Source organism: Macaca mulatta, chromosome 17 (genome assembly GCF_049350105.2).
Source record: "Macaca mulatta isolate MMU2019108-1 chromosome 17, T2T-MMU8v2.0, whole genome shotgun sequence".
Lineage (NCBI taxonomy): Eukaryota > Metazoa > Chordata > Mammalia > Primates > Cercopithecidae > Macaca > Macaca mulatta.
Genome location: NC_133422.1, coordinates 34,702,220 through 34,726,051, shown reverse-complemented (window position 1 = coordinate 34,726,051; position 23,832 = coordinate 34,702,220).

The following is a 23,832-nucleotide window of genomic DNA, read 5'->3' as shown; positions in this document are numbered from 1 at the left end:
TCCTCCAGTCCTTTCAGAATTGGGGACAGATTTTATGGGAGGCAGTGGAGTATAAATGGGAACAATAGCAAGAATGAGATCTGAAGCCATGAAAGTCCCTGCCTTGTTTGGGGCAGCAGTGTGTGATTCCAGCACAATTAAACTACACAGTGTATTTACAGAGTGTGGGCCACACTGTGGAAGATAGTGAATTTCAGACTAAGGAGTGGTTTTTATTTTGTTGACACCGAGAAAGGAGATAAAGAAGATTTTAGAGCTAAAGGATGCCAAAGAACCATCTGAGTTGTAAAAGGAGATGATGACATAATGGTGGATAGTATATTACTGGATGAGAAACTGAGTCAAGATGAGAAGAATGAGAAGAATAGGGGAGGTCACAATGGGATATAAAGAGCTGAGTGAAGTATGTGGGAAATTCAAATTACCAAAATGTATCATTTGTTTTAATACGCAATCTAAATGATATGCATTGATCCAAAAACTTTATTATATAATTCTATAATCACATTTTTACTTTTTTTTATCGTAAGAGTAGCAAATAATAAATCTAAAAATTGGTCTAAATTTGTAAGTGTTGTTTAAGTGTTATACAGTCATGCACTACAATAACAGAGGTATAATTTGAGAAATGCATCATTAGGCAATTTGTCATTATGCAAACCTTATTGACTGGACTTACACAAACCTAGATAGAACAGCTTACTACACACTTAGCTTGTATGGCATAGCCTGTTGCTCCTAGGCTACCAACATGTATAGCACGTTACTGTACTGAATAATGCTGAGAATTGTAACACAGTGGTATTTGTGTATTTAAGCATAGAAAAGTTACAGTGAAAACACTTTATAAAATCTTATGGGACCACTGTTGTATATGTGGTCATTGGACAAAACATCATTATGCAGTGCGTAACTGTACATGAAAATTTGTTTCATATATATAATTGATGGACATATATAATTTTGTATACATATATGCACACACACACTATATGGATATATAAACTACAGGCATCCACTCTTGGTAGAGTTGTTAACACTGTAGGAATTTAAGAAAATGGAGTCATCAATCTATTTTAATTTTTTAAAATATTTAACCATCTGAATTAGAAAATAAAACATTTGCACAAGAAATTATAACTTTATTTCATTATATATATAGATATATACACACACATATATATGTAAATTTCTCCCTTTGTTATTCTTTGGGTGATGCTACCAGGCTTACCTAGAGCTACTAAAAAAAGAATATATGAAATAAAAATGTGAAATAAGGCTGTTTACATAAAGATGTAATGGGAAGTAACAAAAACATAACTGAATTAATATAATTAAATATGTATATTATGTTTATGAAAGCCATCTCTTCATTTAAAATTTAATATTTTGAAAAACTGAAACCTTAGAAATAGAAACGTGAAAGTAGATGCGGCTGAGTGATTACTGGTTGTTTTTTTCTTGTATCACTATAATAGCAAGGAATGATATAATTGAATAAATCATGATCATTTGTATTTTTCTATGATTCTTCTTAGAGCATTAGAAGGAAGAATGTTTGCTAAAGTTTCACTTGTAATTTGCTCAAGGAGTAATAGGCAAGAGTAAATTGGAATATTAAATATATTATTTAATATTATATTAATAATATGTTAAATATGTATATGTATATTTAGTTTTCAATAAGTGATAAATATACTGACTACAAAGTATAAAACATTTCATCCTGTCAATGATCTTATATTGTAGTTAGTAAGATCTTTATATACCTGTAGCTTCAATACACTATGTAATAGTATGGCCATTGATAACATACTAAAATGTTTCCACAGCATTTTTGGTCAACAGCCACTTTCTTAAGTACCTTAAATGACTCATCAACACCTTCCTGTTTCCGTCCACCTTCGGGGAAGGGGGATAACTAGTTTGGTCTGCCCTAGAATGATGTGCAACATGGCTCCAGTTCAGGTGTCCATTTTCTCCATATCTTTAAAGACTTAACTCCATCACCTGACCTTAGATTTATAGTTTATCTAAATCCAATCTGGATTTTGAATTTGTTTTCATCAAGATTAGCATTAGATTTATTTGAGCTGACTTTGAAGAGCACATTGTTACTTCATCTCTTCTGCTACTTTGCTGTAGCATTTGATATAGCTGATTGCACTTTCTTCCTCCTTAAAAAAAAGATACCCCGGCCTCGCGCGGTGGCTCACGCCTGTAATCTCAGCACTTTGGGAGGCCGAGGCGGGCGGATCAGGAGATCAGGAGATCAAGACCATCCTGGCTAACACGGTGAAACCCCGTCTCTACTAAAAATACAAGAAAATTAGCCGGGCGTGGTGGCGGGCGCTTGTAGTCCCAGCTACTCAGGAGGCTGAGGCAGGAGAATGGTGTGAACCCGGGAGGCGGAGCTTGCAGTGAGCTGAGATCGCAGCACTGCACTCCAGCCTGAGGCACCGAGCGAGATTCCGTCTCAAAAAAAAAAAAAAAAAAAAAAAAAGATACCCTTAGTTTGAAAGTTAATTTTAATTTATTGGTATGTTTTTCTTCTTTCCATGTGATCACTTTTTAGTTTCTTTTGCATAATCTATCCATTCAATATTGATAGCCCCTACAATTCTGGTTTAGACTTTATTTTCTCATTTTCAGATATGATAACCAATATTGTAAACTGTGTCAGACAACATTCTAAAGTTATTGGATATAATCTTTCATTTAATTTTCACGACAAACCTGGGAAGCTTTATTATTTTTATATTGTATTAAAAAAAAAAAAAACCCTGAAATTCAGAAACGTGTGGAAGAATATGAAAATAGTAAGTGGCAAAGCTTAGTTTTAATGCAGGTTTTGTACCTGAAAAGCAAATGTGCTTTTCTCTAATTTATCCTGCATAACATTCGCCTCTTGCAAAGCTAGCATTTTATTCATTACCATTACGACAAGCCAACACATAGTGCTTACTATATGCCAGATTTTTCTAAACTCCTTTGTATGTGTTCACTTACTATGTATCTTCACAACTGTGAAGTAGGTACTATTATTATTCTTGTTTTATATATAAAGAAAATGAGTCACTTAAATAATATGCCCAAGGTAACATTGCTAAAAAAGTTGTAGAATTAATATCAAAGCCAACTGTGTAGTTCCAGAATCTTACTCTTAGTAATTACCCGAAGTTATAGCCTATATTCAATAGACACTTCAAACTCAGTATCGTAAAACTATATTTATTTTTGGCTTCTGTCTCTTACTCACATGTTGCCTTAAAAATAATCCCTTCCCAGTGTTTTTTGTCTCATAATGAGAAAACTATCTACCCAAACCTCAAACCTGGAGTCCATTGTTAATTATCCTTAACTCTCCAATCCATGTTAACATTAGGCAAAACCTCTTATTTATATTTAAAAATGTCAACACTAATCCTTGTGTTTTTGTATTATTTTTCCATATATGACAAAGGTGATTCTTCATTCTCCTCTTTTACTAAAAAGCCTTTTTCATTTAGTGGCCACTACAATTTAATTTTCATCTATCAAAAGGAAAAAAATATTGAAAACAAATGTACAAAGACGGAATTTAAAAAGTTCTTGTTCCTTTGTACGTAGCATTGTAGTTACTTCACTTTTTTTAATTTAGTTGGAGCTCAGAGAAAGAGAGAGAGAGATAATTATTTTAAAGTTCAGAGAAAGTGTTCCAAGAGATTATAGAACAGTCAGAGGTTTGGATTTAGGGATGCCTGGTAGCCTCTATTACTGCTCAGAAGAGCCAGAAAATCAAGCTAAGCCTTTTCTAAACTCTCCATAAGAAAACAAGCCAACAAATAAAACTAATAGTCTTCATCTTTGTCTTCCAATATATTTTGTTTTTATTTCTATATCAATACTTTTTTATGGTAGTTTATTCAATCCCTGCAACCACAGTAGCTGAGTTACAATGACCTCAATAATTGTTTATTAAATAAACAAGACAACCATGAAACCTAAGCATGGTCACCTGTGTTAAAAGCTTCACTCTCACCCTCATTTTATGTCTCATCCTGTATTTCCAACTCTTCAGCAAATAATTCCAAGAGATGTTGCAAAACTTATTGAATGTTCATAAATTGAATTTGGTCACATTCAAAAGTCAAGTTAGTTCAATATTCCTGTCATGAGTGAGACAAATTTACTGAAGCCAGTTGAATACAACTGAAAGATTACATTGGATGTAATGTCATTTTAAGATGATAGTTTTCAGAGGAATGAACTTTGAAGTAAATAATGAAGACTTTAATATTTTAGAAGATTATTATGATGATTTTTAGAGATGGAGTCTCCCTTTGTCACCCAGGATGGAGTGCAGTAGCACAGTCACAGCTCACTGCAGCTTCTACCTCTAGGGTTCAAATGATCCTCACGCCTCAGCCTCTCTAGTAGCTGGCACTACAGACACATTCTACTGCACTCAGGTAATTTTTAAATTTTTTTGTAGAGGTGGGGCCTTGCTATGTTGCCCAGCCTGGTTTCAAGTGATCCTCCTGCCTAAGCCTCCCAAGTTATGGGATTACAGGTCTGAGCTAGCATGCACAGCCAAGAATACTTACTTCTAATAGAAATGTTCATTAGAATATTGTAGGCATGTATTTACTATTGTTGCTACTGTAATTGTTTTAGTTGTTTTTTTGTTTTTGGACTCCAGCTCAAAGTACACTGAATTTATGAGCAGTTTGCTACTCTTCTGGCACACAGATGGTCCAAAAGGTATATTAAGCGAGGGCATGTAGATTCAGGATATCCTCTGGTCCCTTAGGGGTGGAGGCACAATTTTGCCACCTAATGTAGTTCATATAGAGTGAACAGTTCTACAAATTTTATAAAATTATATTGAAGTAGTCAAGGTAAGAGACCAAATAAGCAGGTAAAGGCCTAGTGTATTAAATATACAGAGCTATTAAGTCATAGTTATATACTTTCACATTCAAATTGTTATTGCTTTAACAGGCCTACAGAAGTCTTGATCACTGCCTAAAGTAGCCTTTAAACTAATAACACTCTCCATAATGAATTTTAAATATTTTACATATTGTAATGCCCTTTTATTAAGCATAAATAGAAAATGACTTTGGATTATTTTAATGTGTTAAGTTGACATGTAAGTAAGTGGTATCTTTAAAATTTTATTTCTAATGTCAAAACATTTACTTATGCATTAAAACATTTTATTGAATATCTCCTATATACCAGTTCTGTTCTACAGACTTAAACAGATATTCAGGACAGGCTTAAATTTCAGTGGACAGAGATCAAATAACCAAAGCAAAACCAAATCAGGGCAATTAGATTAATAGTTTAAGTACTTACAAATGCACTGAAGAGATTAAGAAAGAGCAGTATAACAAGAAAATGATTGCAGTGGTAAAGAGTGTTGGGCACAGCATTATAAAAGGGGTTCGAGGAGGAGGTAATATAAAAGCTGAGCTGAGAATAAAAAAATAGGACCCTATCATAAGAAGAACAATCAAGGAAGAGTGAATGAAAAGTAAGCAAATAGGGTCTGAGGTTGGAACAGATGTTTCTCATGTGAAGAGCATTAAGGCCACTGTCACTGAAGCACATTGAGTTAAGCACAGAGTGACATAACATCAGATTGGAGAAGCAGAGTGGTCCATCTCACTTACGAACTTAATACATGATAAAGTGTTTTGATTTTATCACATGTTAAACAAAAGAGCAAAAGAGTATCTAAAAGAAAGGACAAGATCTCTAAATTTTTAAATATTATATAACAGCTCAATAGAAAATACAACTTAAGTTTCTGCTTAAAAATTCTTTCTAGACTGTCATTTAACTCACAGGAGCTTCGCAACTGTTTAAGATCAATTCTATGATTAAATTCCATTTATTATAGTGAAGTTTTCCAAATAATTAACAGTCACACAATAATCAGGGACACTGCTAATTTGTAGGTCCCATTTTGACTGCAAAGGTTCTTACATTAGATTGGGATGTTAAATTTAGAAAGGGGATTATATGTGCTAATCATAATAACATAAAATAATACCATCCTTCACTAGAATCCTGCCCACTGATTATACTTGGTGTTTTCTCACAGAGAAATGGGTTTTTCTTTCTTTTAATTTCTTACATTGTGCAAATGGGTTTCAAACTGAGGTAGCTACAACGATGAGCGAGTTGTATTGATGACTAACAGGTATGGTGATGAGGGAAAGGAGTAATGACTAATATAATGAGTAGTGACTAGGGATAATTGCCTATTTATAACCATAAAACAACTAAGTATATTTTTAACACGCAATGGAGGGCAAAGAAAATAAATGGGTGTGCAGTTTCAGTCTGTAACAATATATTGAGAAGAGATCATGACTGGAAAGTTTATTTTCTTGATTTCTTACATGAAACTGTACAATGCTTTGGGAAGCTCTGCAAAGGAATGATTCAGCTTCAGAAGACAAGAAGGTGATGACTCTCATGAAATTCATCTGGTATAAAGGAAGAAACCATATACTCACAGCCCCATAGAATTTTATGGCAGAATGGAATGGTTAAGATGATTGAGTTCAAACCTTTAGTTTTCAGGTGAAGAGACTGAAGATTTATGTCTCAGTGTTCTTTATAATAAAAATTTAGTCTGGTTTTCATAGGAATCAGAAGATCTGAAAAAAACAGAGGGTATTTCCATTAATTTCTCCTAGTTATTATAAGGTAAGAAAAGGGTTTTCAAATAAAATATGAAGTGGTATTTAGGAATTAAAATGATAGGAAGAAATAAACTTGGTAGGCTAGGCGAAATCCACAAGTCTTGATGTATCAGTAAGTAACTGTGAGAGAATGTCAATCTTAAATTGTGTCCACTGAATAATCTAAAAGTTTTTTATTATTTATTGAGTATGAAAATCTATAATTTTCTATTACAGAATATTGTGCATTCACAACATGCAATAAAAAGAACACTGAAGAAAGAAGATCAAGATTTCCTTAACAGTTACAATGTCAATAAAGAAATTATCATCACAGGGTTGTTATGAGGTTTCAATGTTAAAATGAATTCAGAAGTTATAACAGTGATAGGCTTATGTTACCGGACAGTGGTCCAGATCCACACCCTAGGAGAGGTTGTCGGATCTCACGCAAAAATAATTCAGGGTGATACAGTTAAGTGAAAGCAAGTTTATTAGGAAAATAAAGGAATAAAGAATGGCTACTCCATAAACGTAGCAGCCCCAAGGACTGCTGGTAGCACATTTTTAAGTTTTTTTTTTTTTTTTTTCTTGGTTACATGCTACACAAGGGGTGAATTATTTATACCTTCCATTATTGGACCTTACAGGGTAACTTTCTGACTTTGTAATGGTATTTGTAAACTGTCATGGCGCTGATGGAAGTGTAGCAGTGAGGACGACCAGCGGTCACTCTTGTCACCATCTTGATTTTGGTGGGTTTTAGCCAGCTTCTTTACTGCGACCTGTTTAATCAGCAAGGTCTTTATGACGTGTATCTTGTGCTGACCTCCTATCTCATCCTGTGACTTAGAATGCCTAACCTCCTGGGAAAGCAGCCCAGAAGGTCTCATCCTCATTTTACACAGCCCCTACTCAAGATGGAATTGCTCTGGTTTACCTGTCTCTGAAACCTATAACACTTGAGAACTTTGTCTTTTATTTCAATAATATCAGCAAATAATATGTTAGACTATCTATTATGTAGGAAATTTTGTGATATAACATGTTTTTAAAGTGATTTAATCATAAAAGAAAGTACAATTTTATATCAGATTATACGACTTAGATATGAATATCAATCCAAAGTCAACAAAAATCAATTGTAATTTCTTGAGTAACAATTTTTAATACACTTACATCATTTGGAAATAGTATCTCATTTAACAGTCATACAAACCTTTCCAGATCCAAAGAAAATGTAGTATTATTTTCACTTACTAGGTGAGGAGACTCAAGTTGAAAAAACTTCAGTAACTGCAGTCTATAATAACCCTGGAATCAGAGCTTCACTTCTGCCATCACTATTTTGCATTGCAATTTAAGATTAATATATTCACATTGCTTGAGGCAAAAAGCAGATACACCTCACGTCTATCAAGATTTTTATGCTTTTTGGTTAACTTTATCAAAATTAACATTATGCTGATATTTTAAGTATAAAGATGATAAAATAACTATTTCCTTAGGCATTTTTTTTAGCATGTGGAAGGTCACCTGAGAGGTTTTATGCTGCATAGGCCCAGGTTTTGGACTATATTCACGAATATAAACATATCCGTCAGAGAACATTTGGGAATGATGTTGCTCATCTATGAATGACACATTCTCCCATACGACTCCTTAATTGAACTTCTGCTTTAGAAGACGTTGTGCTGTCTCTTGGTAGTAATGACCTTGTCCTGGAAGAGACATTTCCTAAAGAGAAAAAAAAAGCACTCAAATAATATCTGTAGATAGTATAAAAATGTAATATATTTTGAAAACAAGATAATTTTTTATTATCTTTGTTTCTGTCATGCATTATTCTGTTCAGAATAAATATAGTGAATATTTTTTATTTTTATTTTAGAATTTTTTTTTTTAAAACTCTACAGAAATATATTGGCATTGGGAAATAGTAAGCAAATTATAACACCTTCTTTAAACAATCAATTAAACAAAATACTGATAACCAACCAAACAAAACTAGGGTGAAGGTTAAAGACAGAACAACCCTGAGGTGAAATTGAAGCAGATGAGCAGAAACAGAGTCTGTGCAAACATCACTTCTTCTGTAAATCTTTCCCTCACTTATTTCCCTTTCCACAGTAGCCTCCTACCCCAAGTTGATGATAATACCATTAGAAAAACAGCATATGCAAATGAAGTCAGTGGTAAATGAGAGATGGAGTCACATGGGTTCAAACTGTCTTGAATCACTCTCTGAGGCTATCACCATGGTGGTACCCACTCATAAGGGCTTTTAGTAGAGCAGAGTCCATAGACAACTATCACACTAGTTAAGGCTGGTGGATCACATGGAATGCATAAACAAAACTGGTGATGAAATTTTACACCAATGATGAAACTGTGCATAGGGTTTATTTTAGAATTTTATATTAAAATTACAGACATGTTTAATTAAATCCATTAAAAGTAAAATTCCTATTAGCTAATGACCAATTTGATCCAGTTTTTTTCTCTAGATGGATCTATTTGTGACGTAAATAGAAAGTTAGAGAAGTAGGCAAACAGCAAGTTCTAGTCACTTCTATTCACAAGCAGCTGAAAGTTGAATTTACATCAGAATATTTTACAGCCTTCCTAACAGCCTTTTAGAAATTAATCCGGTTTTTACCACAGTGAACTTGCATAGTCTTTGAAATATTGGGACATGATTCCCTACATAAACATTTGTTATAGTAAAAATTTTTCAAAAAAGAAATGCAAAACAAACTATGAGATAAGTTGATACATCAATAAGCAAAGAACAGGATTCATGGAATGTCATTCATGATCTCGTGAATAACTTTCAAAATGAAGATCTTCATGATCAAGAGGTCAAGTTCACTTAGACAGCTTCAGGGTGTTTTGTCAAGGCTGAAATATATATTTTTTACAGAAGTCTTAGACAGTATTCACTGTATTACTTATTTCATCCATACTACAGTTGTACAGAGCAAGAGAACACATTTTCCAGTTAGAAACAGAAAGAAAAATATGAGACAGCAAAAATTTGTTGAACTTATATTTTTATTAATGGAAAAATATAATAAAATAAAAATCCTTACACATTAAATTGTTTAAAAACATACATTGTGTATAATCCAGTTTTTTTTTTTTTTTTTTTTTTTTTTTTTTTTTAATACTATCTTGAACCAGATTTGAAGCCCTAACTAGTGGCCAGTCAATATCCCTCTTGAGTAGCCAATTAAGTTCCCCCTCCAATACCTTCCGTTCTCAGGCTCTCACACAGCAGGGCCCCTATATACCCACCTTAATAACCCCTAGGGCCACATACCAGACACTCAGAAATAGCCCCTGTGTCCCCGAGAATGGGACATTATCCAAATTAGAGAAACCCACAAAACGCCCCACAGGAACCCAGCTAATCCCACACTATTTGCCGTAGATAGGCTACCCCTACAGCTCCAGGTTACTGTTGCCCTGTCCCTTCATGCAAGCCCCTGTGAGATACTGCCTGGCAGCCTTCTCTCTTTTGGAACTATAAGTAGCACAAATTCTGCTTTTTATCCAAGTGTCATTGTGTTGTCTTCCGCCATCAAACAAATCTTTAAATCTTATAAAATACTGTGTTGTGATATCATATGTAATGACTGGACCAGGACACAAAATATGTAAATCTCAGTGAAGGCTCTGCCATTTATTAGGTAGATGATGTGTTGCAGATATAACACTTGGATCTTCACTGAAGCCATATTCTATAAGGGGGAAGTTAGGCTGTACCAATGCCTAAACTATAACTATCAGGAGGAAATCATCTTGTTTTAATATCCAGAGTGAGGATTCATAAATTGGTGTATGTGGATATACATGCATGCACAAATGCAACTAAAGGGGAATAATACATCCATTTTAGGTTACCAAATAAATGTATAGTCTCACTAAATATAGATATCTTTGAAATATCTTTAACCTGGGCAGTGATTTTTTTACGTAAGATTTTATGAAGATGATATGATAATATGAGAATTATTGAATCAAAAATATTGGAAACAAAATTTACGATAATTAATGTACAACATGAATGTACAAATTATTATTTTCTTATTGTGTCCTAGAAAAGATCTTATAAAAGGTTTTACTTAATTGTGTCCTAGAGATTCTGTTATCCTGATACTATCAATCTTCAACTTTTCCATAAACTGCCCTGTTAAAGTTAATGCTCTTTTAGGTTTTTTATATCATTCTTGACCCATTTGAAGAGGGCTTCTGATTTTCAGCTATTAGTGTTGTTTTAAAAAATGTTCAGTTGCTTCATTTATACAATTTATTAAAAATAAACTCCATCAAGTGTTTTGTTTAAATAGCTTTGCTTCTCACTAATATAATAAGAAAATAGCTTCCAGTAATCCATTACTCTGAGGAAATTAATTCCATGTTTCTTTATAGAGACAGATGCTATTGTGTCCTAATTCCTAGAAATTGAAGGAAATTCTATGCTAAGTCCTACTGTTTTGTGTTCTAAAGTGCTGCTTTACTACTCCTTACTTGCCTGAAAAAGTAATAATTTGCACATTCTATATAAACTGAGAAAATAATAATCATTAATGTAAATATTAAGATAATGACAGCTCTTTTATAGATATGCATTTTACTGCCTTTATACATAAATGCTAACATCAGCAGTTGTCAATGTTTACTATTTGGCTATTTAACATAATAACAAATGGTTTATTTTGCACAAACTCTTAGCATCTCAATTAACTATAAACTTCTTTTTGCCTTCCAAGTGTTTCCTAATAAAGGTAAACCATAGACTCTGATTTTCATGATCTAGGGGAGCCCAAGGCCTATCAAAAGAAAAAAAAAGAAATTTAGTAAGAGAACAATCACACTAAACTGGCTCATTCAGACAGATATGTCATCAATGCAGTGGGAACTAGAAATAAACATCACATTGTATGTTCCAAAAAACATTGAACTGATACTTTTGTTAAAAATGGTCCTAGAACTTCAGTGTCTTGATAAATAGTATAACATAATAAATACAGATATTTCTCAGGATGTTGTCTCATGAATCTTAGGCCTTACAAATTACCATTATATAAAGTTCTAGGGAAATTAACCTCTCTCTGTCTCTCTCACACACACACACACACATACACATGCACAAACACATATACACACACAAATAAAAATTACAAAATATACGTAAATAACCAGCAGCAAACAGCAAAGGAAGACTTGAAAAAGACTTCAGATAAATTATGTGTCGCCAGACACATAATTCAAATGGTTCAGAAATAATAGGAGCTTAAACACACAAGTAACAATTTTCAAAAATAACTAAAATAGGCTTTATAAATAAAATAAAGTAATTAACATGTAAAATTTAATGTATCAGTTTAACTACAAATTGACATATTGGGAGATAATAGTAAACCATCAGATGAGTCTACAGAAATTATGCAAGATGCATCAGAGTTTTTTTTTCTTTTTAATAAAGGAAAATATTAACAAGCTCTTAAGAGACCTGGAGGAGAGGATAAAATGAGAAATGGGGGTTGTAGAAGGACAAAAACATTAATAATTCAGATATATCATGAAGAGATGCATTCACCAAGAGTTTTTCAGAAGTAATAAAGTATAACAGTTTACATAGTCACATAGCCAGGTAAATCCAAGTAGTATTAATAAAAAAACTTCAGACCTAGAGATATCAAGGTAATGGCTTATAACATGAGACAAATTGATAATCATAAAAGTAGCAGAAATCAATGCCTGTTTAACTGCAAAAATGCAGTTTTAAGAGCAACAATCGAAGTCGGTGGAGTGATCTTGCAAAATTGTGGAAAGGTAAAAGCATGCTGTTTATCTAGAATGTTCTACTTATATTATTTAAGAATTACAAGAAATCAAGAATAGTTTTAAAACAAAAGTAGGACTGGTCTGCAACAAACCTTCATGCATGGAAATTCAAAATGTTGTACTACAACAGGAAGGAGAAAATGATTCCCAATGAAAATTTTCTGATAGAAAAAGCAAGGATAACACAGTAGTAATTAATTGGAATTCATGATAGATCTTAATGTTTTAAAGATGTTTTTAGAGTTTAGGTGTGCAACAAAAACATTAGTAAATATTAGAATGACTTAAGTACATGTATTAACATTGGTAGCATATTTATAACAATTAAAATACATGTAAATATTTCCAAATAGTAAAGTTTGTATGAAAAATCAAAAAATTAGAAAAAGTAAATCTAGAAAATGTGTAGGAAAAATAGCGTAAAATAAGATGATATAAATAAATACAGACATCTATGTTATAATAAAATTGAATGGAGAAAATATTATAACTCTTATTCACTAGTATAATGAAATCCTCACCAATGAATATAAAAAGAAAAAGAAATAAAGGGTATACAGATTGAAAAGGAAGAAATAAAATTGTCATTGTGGATGACATGATCAATTACACAGAAAAATCCCCCCAAATTTACCGGGAAAGAACTCTCCTGGAATTAATAAGTGATTATAGCAAGGTTGCAAGATACAAATTAACATACAAAAGATATTTCCTATATGCCAGAAAAGAACAATTAGAATTTGAATGTGGAAACAAAAGCACCATTTATATTAGCACCAAAAAAATGAAGTGCTTAGGAATAAATTCAACAAAATATGTGTAAGATCTACATAGGAAAAAACTACAAAAAGGAAGAAAAAATAAAGACTATCTAAATAGATGAAGAGATAGTTCATGGTTATGAATGGAAAGCCTCAGTATTGTTAAGATATCAGTACTTTCCAAATTAACTCAAATTGAAACATCTTGATTCAGTTTAATCGCAATCAAAATCTCAGCAAATTATTTTGTAGTTGTCGACACACTAATTCTAAAGTGTGATTGAAAAGATAAAACAGCCGATACAATAATGAAGAAGAAAGTCAGCAGAGTAACACTATGAAGTGATAAAACAGCCAATACAATACTGAAGAAGACGACTAAAATCAGAGGAGTGACAATACCTAATTTCAAGACTTATTATAAGGCTATAATAATGAAGACAGTGTGGTATTGGCAAAAGAAAAGACAAACAGATCAATTCATCAGTGTCAGTAACTCAGAAATAGATCCACACAAATATAGTCAACTGATACTAACAAAGGAGCAGGCACATGGTCTCAGAACCTCCTGAGGGCTGTCATGAAAAAAAAAAAAAAAAAAAAAGCCAAACAAACAAACAAAAAAAGCAACCACAACAAAACAAAGGAGTTAAGGCAATATAAAAGAGTAAGGATAATATTTTAAATAAGTAGTGCTGAAACAACTGAATATCCACATGCAAAATTTAATCTAGACACTCTGTTAACATCCTTAACAAAACAAAAACAAAATGCCTCAAAATGTATTATAGAACTAAATCTAAAATACAAAACAGAAATTTCTGTAAGATAATGTAAGAAAAAATCTAGGTGTCTTTGTGTTTAGTGATGAAATTTTAGATGTCATACCAATAGAATGCTCCAAAAAGTAACAAATGATAAGCTGGATTTCGTTAAAATTAAAAAACCTCTACAAATGACACTGAAGAGAGAATGTAAAGACAAGCCCATCTGAGAGAAAATACATATAAAATATACATCTTATAAAGGACTTGTATCCAAAAGACACAAAAAAATACTTAAAAGTCAATAATGAGAAAACAACCCCATTAAAAATGGGCAAAAGATTTAGATAGGAAATCATCAGATAAGATACACAGATGTCAAATAAGCATATGAAATTATGTGCAATTCCTATGTCATTCGAAGATTGCAAATTAAAAACCTAATTATACCACTGTACAGCTATTAATTGGCTAAAATCCCAAACACTGACAACACAAAAAACAGATCAGAATGTACAACACTAGGAATTTTCACTCACTGCCAGTAAGAATACAAAATGGTACAGCCACTTTGGAAGATATTTTGGCAGTATTGTACAAAATAATAATACTCTTACCATACAATTTAGCAATAGAACTCCTTAATATTTACTTAAATGAATTGAACACTTATATCACACAAATACCAACACACCAGTGTTTATTGCAGCTGTATTAATAATTGTCAAAACTTGGAAGCAGTCCAGATGTCCTTCGATATGCGAATGGGTAAACACATTGTGATATATCTATACAATGGAATATTATTCAGTGATCTGAAATGAGCTATAAAACCATGAAAAGACACAGAAACATTAAATGCCAGTCTGAAACAGTTACATACTTCACAGTTCTAATATTACATTCTAGAAAAGACAAAACTACAGAGACAATAAAAAGATTGGTAGTCGCTGGGTTTCAGTATTGAGGAGGGATGAACAGGTGAAGCACAAGGAAATTTTAGGACAATGAAATTATTCACAATGATATTGTAAAGGTTAATGGTAGACACATGATATTATATACTTGTCAAAACCCATGGAACAATACAACACAAAGAGTGAGTCCTTATGTAAGTTATCAGTTGCAACTACAACTAATGCAAGATGTTAGTAGAAAGAGAGGTATATAGGAATTCTCTACATTAACTGTTTAATTTTCCATAAACTTATAATTGATTGAAACATAAATTTTATCAATTAAAAAATACTCCAAACAACATATACAAATACATTTGAGATTCCCCCCCAAAATTAACTTAAAACTGCGTGTTTCTATATAAATATAATTTAATAGACAAATCACATACAATTATTATTAAGATGTCCATTGTTACAAAATTGAATTAAAATTTTATGTACCATATAAGATCAAAATTTCATTAAAGAATATACATATTCAGATAAATTCCTTTTAAAAATTCATTGGGACAGTATTTAAAACTTTAAAAGCAATAGGCATAATATTTAAATGGTCCTGTGAAATAAATACAGAGAGAAAGTCTATCCTTTCTGATACTATAATTCTAAAACGAAAGAAAACAGCAAATCAACTAGTGTACCTCGATAGTACAAGAACAGCACCACATTTCAAGAATACCGCTTTAACCAAGAATGGAAAGATAGTTCGATATAGGAAAATATTTTAATATATTTCGTGGGTCTAGTAAGAGAACAAACAGATGTTCCTCATGAGAAAAATCAAAAACACATTTGACAAAATGCATCATATTTATCATTGCCAAAATAAAGCCTTAAAATTTATCATTAGGAATACATTTCATTAAAAATACAAACATTGTACAATAGTGTTGATATTTGATATTTCGAGATGAATGCTCAAGACCTTATATTTATATGAAACATAATGTTTTCAAAGATTCAGAGTTAGGTGGTATCAAATCCAGTGTGGCAGCCCATGTTTCTAAAATTTTTACCACTTACCTCATAAAAAAAAATCTGCTAGTACTATCAACTCTTAAGACTACTGGTTTTCATTTTTATCTGTTATAGGTATGTATCTATTCTAAGAATTTGAATGATTTTGTTGCACCAGAATAACATATTTAGTGATTAATAAGATCATAAGTATATTAATAAGTAAAAATACAACTATTTTAATAGAAGTAAGAATGTTTAGAGTAGATAAGATTAATGAATAGTAACATTTTGCTACAATATTCTCAGTTCTTTTTTTTACTGATATATTCTCGGTTTCTAGATTTGTTCCTGGAATGTAGTATGTTCACATTAACTTATGTTGAATGGATACATTGATTATCAATGACTGGTAATATTAACGACTTTAACTTTGATTTATTTGTTAAGCAATAATGTACACATTGTAATATTAGCCAGTGTATTTGGCTAAATCACGTGAAATTTTCAATATTTTATCTGTTTTATATCTTGATACTAATATTATGACTAGGTTGGATGAATCTTCTGATTACATAATAAAATAAGACGTAGAGTCACAAAGTTATGCTAATGTGACTAAATTGGTTCCTGCAAATACATTACAATGTACTCTATTTGAATCAAGTTTTTTAAAAAAAATTTCCTCTATTTTATGGTACACATTTATAAAACTATAGTTCCATTTCTCCTTTTCTAGACCCTTCCTGTAACTTTTTAATAATCTGTCTTTTAAAAGTATAGGCTTCCACAACCTACAATAAAAAGTAGACCGGAAAAGAGAATGGCCAACATCTCTGGCCATTCTGAGATGCTTCTGTGAGAACTGGTGGTTCATCAGAGCCAAGCCACAGTTGACTAAAAACTACCTGATTTCAAACTATACTACAAGGCTACAGTAACCAAAACAGCATGGTACTGGTACCAAAACAGAGATATAGACCAATGGAACAGAACAGAGTCCTCAGAAATAATACCACACATCTACAGCCATCTGATCTTTGACAAACCTGAGAAAAACAATAAATGGGGAAAGGATTCCCTATTTAATAAGTGGTGCTGGGAAAACTGGCTAGCCATAAGCAGAAAGCTGAAACTGGATCCTTTCCTTACTCCTTATACGAAAATTAATTCAAGATGGATTAGAGACTTAAATGTTAGACCTAATACCATAAAAACCCTAGAGGAAAACCTAGGTAGTACCATTCAGGACATAGGCATGGGCAAAGACTTCATGTCTAAAACACCAAAAGCAACGGCAGCAAAAGCCAAAATTGACAAATGGGATCTCATTAAACTAAAGAGCTTCTGCACAGCAAAAGAAACTACCATCAGAGTGAACAGGCAACCTACAGAATGGGAGAACATTTTTGCAATCTACTCATCTGACAAAGGGCTAATATCCAGAACCTACAAAGAACTCAAACAAATTTACAAGAAAAAAACAAACAACCCCATCAAAAAGTGGGCAAAGGATATGAACAGACATTTCTCAAAAGAAGACATTCATACAGCCAACAGACACATGAAAAAATGCTCATCACTGGCCATCAGAGAAATGCAAATCAAAACCACAATGAGATACCATCTCACACCGGTTAGAATGGCGATCATTAAAAAGTCAGGAAACAACAGGTGCTGGAGAGGATGTGGAGAAATAGGAACACTTTTACACTGTTGGTGGGATTGTAAACTAGTTCAACCATTATGGAAAACAGTATGACGATTCCTCAAGGATCTAGAACTAGATGTACCATATGACCCAGCCATCCCATTACTGGGTATATACCCAAAGGATTATAAATCATGCTGCTATAAAGACACATGCACACATATGTTTATTGCGGCACTATTCATAATAGCAAAGACTTGGAATCAATCCAAATGTCCATCAGTGACAGACTGGATTAAGAAAATGTGGCACATATACACCATGGAATACGATGGAGCCATAAAAAAGGATGAGTTTGTGTCCTTTGTAGGGACATGGATGCAGCTGGAAACCATCGTTCTTAGCAAACTATCACAAGAACAGAAAACCAAACACCGCATGTTCTCACTCATAGGTGGGAAATGAACAATGAGATCACTTGGACTCGGGAAAGGGAACATCACACACTGGGGCCTATCATGGGGAGGGGGTAGGGGGGAGGGATTGCATTGGGAGTTATACCTGATGTAAATGACGAGTTGATGGGTGCTGACGAGTTGATGGGTGCAGCACAGCAACATGGCACAAGTATACATATGTAACAAACCTGCACGTTATGCACATGTACCCTAGAACTTAAAGTATAATAATAATAAAAAATAAAATAAAATTTAAAAAAAAGATTTATCAGCAACCATGTTGGTCTGAGAAAAGAAGAAATGACTTAGCAAAGACAGTAAGGGAACATTGAAACAGAAAAGCATAGGGAAGCAGAGAGAAGGGATGAACAGTGTTTGCTTTCCTAATTCTAGTTCTTGCTGAGGTCAATGTGTGCTGCTGCCTGTTTTTATGAGATTTCGCCATAGTCTTATAATAAATATTTCTTTCTCCTTGGGCTAAAGTCGCTCTTCTTCATTTGAAATCAAAACAACCTTAAGTTTTTGTCTTATCACATAAGAAACCTAATAAAGTACAATAGAGACTGGAGGGTGTAATTAATTATGCTCCCCTGTATCTACTTTGTTCTGTATCTGACAGCTATCTAAAATAGTGTTTTAATTATTCTTTGATTTGCATTTTGCTGTTAAATAAACCAGCAAGAAAAATCATCCCGTATAAAAATGATGAAGTGTTAAATAAATCACTGTAGCTAGTGTTTTTTTAAAATAGAGATATTTTTCTTAGTGTATATTAAAATTTGGTATTAAAATCTTTTTTCTCATGGAACTAGAATGATATGCATGTGTGTGTGAAGGCAAAAATGACTAATATTGAGACATCATTAAAGTTACATAGCAACAGTTTATAAAAGAATTATAGAAATGATAATAAAACTTAAAAATTGAGGTCTCAGATTTGCAAATAATAGATTATAAATTCAACTTTTTAAAATCTGGGCAGCAATGGCCAAAGAATGAGGGAATTCACAACTCAAGGAAGAGAGTTTTAGCTTTGTTATTTCAGAATAATTAATAGGGGAAGTACATTTGGAGAAAAATAACTTATATGCTCAGATGTGGTAAGCAACAAATGAGTACATTAACAGAATAATGTTAATTACACAGAAAGGCACATAAGCTAGACCTATTTTTTTAAAAAAAAACTGTACAAGAACAAACAAAACAATAACAACAAGCAAATCTAGTTTATGAGCACAAAGTAAAGAAAATATATGGCTTGGTTTTCTTTGCCTAATTTATAGATGCAAATGCAGTATTATGTATCTTGTAATTTTAGATTAAGTTATAGAATATAAAATGTTATCCATAATAACACTACAAATATGTAAAAACTAAATATGAGTGAAAAAATAATATTTATTTAAAAATAAAATGGAATTGTAAAAAAGTTACGTCTTTTATTGCATTTCTATTATTTTAATGTTTTACAATAAATTAGCATTTTTAGAAATCAAGAAATGTAAGAAGACAATTTATATCTGATGAATACTGTGTATTAGCATTTTATAACAATAATCATATCCATCAGTTTTTATTATGTCCTTCCTCAGAAGTAAAGAAACCGAGACCCAGAAAATATTTTTTTTTGCTTTGTTCTTTTTTCCAAAGAACAAAAGCAGGTGACAACTCACATTTTTGTAATTTCAAAGTCTGTGTCCTTTAAACTGCAGTTTTTTTCCCCCTTCAGAAAGCATGCCTATCTAAATTTGGACATTGTAATACTATTTTATGATAAAATCAGAATGAAAGTGGAAAAAATTGACACAGTATGAAAGAGAAGGAGGAAAGCATTTTCAATATATTTCTGATTGAGAACAGGGAAAAGATCACTTGTAATGTTATAGTTCTATATTATTTCAGTATTACCATTATAAAAATTGGTAAAGTTTTAATTTTTTGGGTTTTTATTCTTCTGTTTGAAAAATCTATGCAATTCTTATATAATTTATTTAAATGTCATGTGCTCTGTCATCTAGATCATTATATTCCTGCAAATAACAAAACAAAGTATACTATTATCACTTTCAAATATTGGCTAAACAAAAATCTGTCACAAAAATGGAGTTTACAAACTTCTTCAGAATATTCAAGTATAATTTTAATTAACATAGAGACAAATATTAGTTTTCTCTTCCATATTCCTGGGAAAAATATCACTGACACTGATTACTTAGTAATATTAAAAACAAAAATTCAAACAAGCAAAACTACTTATATGACAACTCATAAAAAGATAGATTTTTTATTAGTTATATAACTTAATTAAAATTCTCTATTTTTCAGATTTATAATTTTCAATTTCTACTTTTATGTTACCATTAAACATGCTATTTCTAGCAATGTAATTTTTTAAATGAATTTAGTGGGACAGATGCTGCTTTAAATTATCAAAAGCTGTATTGTATTTAATAATGGTCACCATTCCTTGATTTCGCTAGGGTCTCTAGTTGTGCTTTATACACATTTCAGTTTAGTTTTGTTGCTTCAATTCCATTTATCTTTTTTTGCTTGTTTGTTTCATAGAGAACCACTCCATTTTCACATGCTCTACAATAATAGCTTCTGCCATCAACTGGTGACGAAGATCTCTTACATTCCAAGTAATTTCACCATGTCTATTGGACATACATCCTTTTCCTTTTGTTTATCACAGGTAAATTTCACAGGATGTATCCTTTTTTACTCTTCTTTTATTATTATTTATTTGCAAGCTTAGAGCTCACTACTATTCAAGATCTCTATACAGCTGATATTGACTAAATAATATTACCTACAGTACACTGAAAAAAATTAGAACTTAAAGTATAATTAAAAAAGGAACTGTTTCAAAATAATTTTACATAAGTTTTGTCAACAAAAATGTGAAAGTTAAAAAAATATATAATAGGTTAAGGTTGATATGATAAATCTGAGGTTCATGCGTACAGAGATGAATGGCACCATTCTTTTGTAAACCTTTAGCTTCTTTTGGAGTTTAATATAACATGGATGTCAGATTATTGGTCTTCCAAAATACATGCTGAGATTTTTGATTCACTTCTCTGGTTCTTGTCTATTAATAAATTTTTTGACAGCATCCTGCTGAGTAGCAAAATTCGGTGACAACTTTCAGATATGTGTTGCCAAGAAATATTCTGAAAGCATGTAGTTTTCATCTGGTACAATTTAATGCATGACTTTGTCATTTTGTGTGTGTATATGTGGCAAGAACACTTAACACAAGATCTACTCTCTTAACATTTTTTTTTTTAGTGTATATTAAAGTATTGTTAACCTTAGGCACATTGTTGTACCCCAGATATTTAGAACTTATTCATCTTACATAGTTAAAACTTTGTATTATTTGATTAAAAACTCCACTTTTTCCCCCTCCACCATTCTACTCTTGGCAACCACCATTCTACTCTCTGCTGCTTTGAGTTTTGCTATTTTGGGCCCTTCATTTAAGTGGAATCATTAACTATTTGTCTTTCTGTGACTGGCTTATTTCACTTAGTGTAATGTCCTCAAAGTTTGTTCATGTTTCTGCACATTGCGAACGTTCCTTTTTTTTAAGTCTAATATTCTACTGTATCTATATGCCACATTTTCTGTATTCATTTATCTGTCTATGGACATTTAAGTTGCTTCTACCTCCTGCCTATTGTGACTAATACTGCAATGAACATGCAAGTGCAGACATCTCTTTGAAATCTTGATTTAAATTTTTTTGGATAAATATGCAGACGTTGGATTACTATATCATATAGTCATTCTATTCTTAAATTTTTGAAGAACCTCCATATTGTTTTCCGTAGTGGCTCTATTATTTTATATTCACACAAATAATGTACCAAGGTAACAACATCTCTACATCCTCTCTAATATGTTGTCCTTTGATAACAGCTATCCTCACAGGTATGAGGTGGTATCTCCTTGTGGTTTTTATTTGTATTTTCCTGATTATTAAAAATTTTTTTTTTTTTTTTTTAGCAGGAGAAAAACCATGTTTAATTAAATGCATACACACAGGAGTCCCATGAAAATCCATTTTTACATATAACCATTGGCTATTTGTGTATTTCTTTTGGATAAATGTCTGTTGAAGTGTTTAATGCATTTTAATTACATTATTAGCTTTTCTGTTTATGTTATTGAGTTGTAAAAATTCCTTATATATGATGTATATGAACTTCTTCTCAGGTATATGATTTGTAAATATTTTCTCCCATTCAGTAGATTGGCTTTTACTCTATTGATTGATTTTTTTTTTTTTCTTTTGTAGTGTAGCAGTTTTTCAGTTGATGTGATTCTACTTCCTTATTTTTGTTTTTGTTGCCTGTGCTTTTGGTATCATATTTTAAAAAATAATTCCCAAGGTTCATGTCATAAACTTTTCTTCTATGTTTATTTTGTAGAAGTTTTAATCTTTCAGATTTTAGATGTGTTTAATCCGTCTTGAGTTGATTTGTATATAGTATAAAATAATGATCCAATTGCATTCTTTTTTTGCATGTGGTTGTCTATGTTTTAACAACATCATTTATGGGAGAGTCTAGAGTCTATCATTTTTCTACTGTGTATTCTTGGCAGCTTTGTCAGAGATTAGTTGACTGTATACCTGTGAATATAATTCCAGACACTCTTTTCTGTTCTGTTGGTTTATCAAAATATCAAAGGCATTTTTTTAAAAACAGGGAAAAAGTTAGAAAATTCATATGGAATCAGAAAAGACTTCATAAAGATAAAACAATCTTGAGAAAGATGAACAAAACTGTAGGTATCACACTTCTTCCTTTCAAAATATATGATAAAGCTACAGTTGTTAAAACAGTATGGCGATGGTGTGAAGAACTTTGTCTTAAGGTTGTCTATTAATTCACAGCACTACAAGAAAATTACCAGTAATATTAAGTATGCATTCTTTATTCTGGGGGAAAAAAAAAAAGCCTATAGCAGTTTTTGCAAATATTGCCCAAAGTCTAACAGCAAAGCTGTTGAAAAAGCAATATTTCCTCAAGATAAAAACATACAAAATTCCAATCACTGCATCTTTGCTTAGTTTTTTTCTCTTGTATCATAGAAATTAATATGAAAATGTGTTTTCTCCCTGCTTTGTTAACCAATAGGCTAGGGAGAATATTATTAATGTTTCTTCTACCTGCTTTCATTTCTGTGGAAGTAACTTATTGAAAACTTGTAGGTAAAGAAAAATGAAGGGTATGTCTCTTTGTGTTAAAAGAATAATAATCATGTGCTAAAAATGAGGATTTAATGATTAAAGAAAGCACTAGAAAGAAAAACCAACAAACAAACAGAGATGGGGGAGGGTTCAAGGGATATAGGAGAGTTAAAATTGGTTGAACAATCTTAAAGTGGCAGGAACAGTTTTTTTTGTGGCCTATGTATGAATCATCTTATAGGTGTTTATAACAACCTTATGAGTTACATACTATTGTGGTCTTCATATTACATTTGTAGAAAATGGAGGCACAGTGAGATTAAGTGACTTGTTAAATGTGCAGGTAAATAAACAGCAATACTGATATTTGAACACAGGCAATGTGTTCCATAATATGATCACAGTATAGTCAACAGACATTGCTTCTAACATTCCTATCAAAGCCAAAGTACTGATACAGCCCCAGATAGAGTTTCCTGTAAACAGGGATGTATTACTTCTCTAATGATGCTGAATAACAGTTGATGTCAAGTTAATATTCCAGAA